The sequence below is a fragment of the Myotis davidii genome, unplaced genomic scaffold (genome assembly GCF_000327345.1).
Source record: "Myotis davidii unplaced genomic scaffold, ASM32734v1 scaffold93, whole genome shotgun sequence".
In the NCBI taxonomy this organism is placed as follows: Eukaryota; Metazoa; Chordata; class Mammalia; order Chiroptera; family Vespertilionidae; genus Myotis; species Myotis davidii.
The window spans coordinates 10,580,620-10,583,397 of record NW_006292095.1 but is presented as its reverse complement, the minus strand read 5'-3'; the positions used below and the strand labels follow the sequence as shown (position 1 = coordinate 10,583,397).

The 2,778-nt window shown below is 46.5% G+C and overlaps 1 long non-coding RNA gene across 1 annotated transcript in view; it reads right to left on the bottom strand.

The window, feature by feature from the left end:
* LOC107183377 overlaps positions 1-2,778 on the bottom strand; it is a 22,727-nt gene extending 19,949 nt beyond the window's left edge. Inside the window, exon 1 of the long non-coding RNA XR_001514169.1 lies at positions 2,756-2,778. This is a non-coding gene — a long non-coding RNA (uncharacterized LOC107183377). The remainder of the gene's footprint in view (positions 1-2,755) is intronic.

The following is a 2,778-nucleotide window of genomic DNA, read 5'->3' as shown; positions in this document are numbered from 1 at the left end:
AGCCCCTCCGAGGCTCTCTCTCTGCTGCGTCTTCTATCCTAAGGCCTTCCTCGTTTCACCGTCTCCAGCTTTAATAAACGTACTCTCAAAATCACTTGGACTGGTATTGATATTGTGAAATCTTTCCTGCATGAAGTCAAGAACCCACACACTACGAGCCCACACCAGGCAGACCTGTTCCAGGCCCAATCCTTTTCCGGTTACTGGACCCGGAATTGAACCCACAGCCTGGGGCTATCAGATGATGCTCTAACCAACGGAGCTACCCAGCCAGGGCACACCAAAAATCCACATTTTTTACCACCGCCATTACCCATTAGCTTCCCATCTTTTCAACTAAAGACACCCTCTGCTCCAGTTAAATTCGATTATACAACATTCACTGGCTCTAGGCTTTTGCCCTTACTCTACCCTCACAAAAAATATTCATCCACATATTCATCTGTTCAAGTTCAGAAAGATACTATCTCCTCACAAAACCACCCCATGTTTCCCAGGCAGAAATGATTAATTATAACTCTTCTCTCAACAGTAATTTATTACTGTAGCAATTAATATAGTCCACCTCACTTTGGGGTTGACTGTCTACCCTTTGTTCCCCAACTATATTGTAAATTCCTTCATGGAAGGGACCTTTGTCTCCAAATATCTGTATCTACCTACCCTTTTCTCTCAGCCAGCCCCCTCCAAATACTTAGCACTTAGAATTCAAAACAATGAAAACATGAACAAACGAAATAATTTGCCTCAGAAAGCCTTAAGTTTGCCTACACCTGCTTGGAAATTCCTGCACGTAAGAAGCTTATTTTTGCAACTGAGGATAACCCAGATATCTGGAATCTGAACTCCTATCTTATCTATGGGTTATATCTTCTCTCATATTCAACACATACCAACACCCTTCCTTGTACAAAAGTCAGTTTGAAAATGTTAAATTGGGGATTTCCCCAAAACATCAACGCTTACAGTAGTGGTTCTCAATCTTCTGGCCCTTTAAACACAGTCCCTCATGTTGTGACCCAACCATAAAATTATTTTCTTGCTACTTCGTAACTGTAATGTTGCTACTGTTATGAATCGTAATGTAAATATCTGATATGCAGGATGGTCTTAGGCGACCCCTGTGAAAGGGTCGTTCAACTGCCAAAGGGGTCGCGACCCACAGATTGAGAACCGCTGGCTTACAGAAAAATAAAAGTTGCTGTAATAGGAGATAAGAAAGGCCAGGCGATCTACATGAAAGCAGTAACGTACTGACTGTCCTGAGCTGTCCTTGGTTCACTCTCAGAGGCAGTTTATCTCTTAGTGTGTTCACATTACTAACAGGAACCTAAAAATGGGTCAGTCCCTTTTTGATTAATTCCAATAGAACCAGACAATGCGGAGGAACGCCACAAGCTGACTGTGCCAAAAATAAGGAAGGAGAAAAGTAATGGGGTACAAAGATGAGCAGTTATCAAGTTGTCCAGGGGGCCTCTTAGTGGCACCCTTCAATCTGCTTTTCTGCAGAGACAGACTTCTGCTAATTCAGTTTCTCAGGAATAAGGTGTCAAGGTGCAAGTTGATAATTAACAGGGATTTTTTTTTTCTTTTCTCATTCCCACTTTCATTTTGAACTTGGAAAATGAGGACTGGACAAAGGAGTCGGCCCTTTCATAGCTGTCAATATTGAGTTTCATTCATTTCACATACAGTTATTGAGTAAGGTATTTTGTTAAGATGATAAGCGGTGCACAAACACAGGAACCCATCCCTGCCCTTAAGGGGTTCCCAACTTAGTACAACGTAAACATCAGTATCCAAAGGGACTTCAGAGAACCCATGCCCAGTCCCAGGTTAATCTTGGAGACATTTTAATAGTAACAGCAAGTACCTCACTCAATCAAGTCTTGTGATAGAGCCACGCCAATCACTTGGGGACAAAACTTTTTAAAAATGATGAACAGTTTCTTAATTGCAGAATTTACAACCCTCTTTTTGGGGGGGTAGTTTTAAAATCCCCGGGCCCCCCAAAAGACAAAACAAGCACAAGGTCTGAGAATTCATTTACTAGTAAAATTCCTACATCGAGGTAACCTGGGTCAGTGGTTCTCGGCCTTGGCTGAAATTAGGAATCGCCTACGGAGCTTCTAAAAACCCTCGCGGCCAGGCTGCACCACAGACCAATGAAATCAGACGCCACGGGAGCGGAACCCAGGAAGAATTTTTTCAACTCCTCGGGTGATTCGAGTGTGCAGCCACGGGTGAGAACCACCGCTGCGAATCACTCTGCCCTTGAAATGGGCGAGGACCAGGAACTGCATTGCTCAAGGACATACACCCCTTCTCCCCCTCCTCCCATACACACGGGCCAGCTGCCCTGTTTCCAGATGCAGTTTTAGGTTGCATGGATCTGGCGATGAGCTCCGGCGTGGAACACAATACTCGTCCACCCTGAGGAACGAGGATGTAGGAAAGCTGCGTTTGCTTTAACCACTACGGCTGCCGCTGATTCTGCACCGGGGCCGGGACGACGCAGGTTTAGTTTGGGGGTTGGGGGTGGGATCGCCAGGATGCCCCTTTACACTTTTTTTTCCATTTAAACCACCTGGGATCCTGGCCTCGGCAGCGGGTGGGAAAGCGGAAAGCACAGCGCCGGTGCCCCGGCTGGGGGCCCGGAGGAACGGACCGATCCGCAGCAGGAAAGAGCGCTCCCGCAGAAGCGAGGAGGAAGCGGGGCTGCAGCAGCGACGGGGGTGCGGGGCCCGGTACTCACGCAAGTGCCGCCCAGCTTGTGGC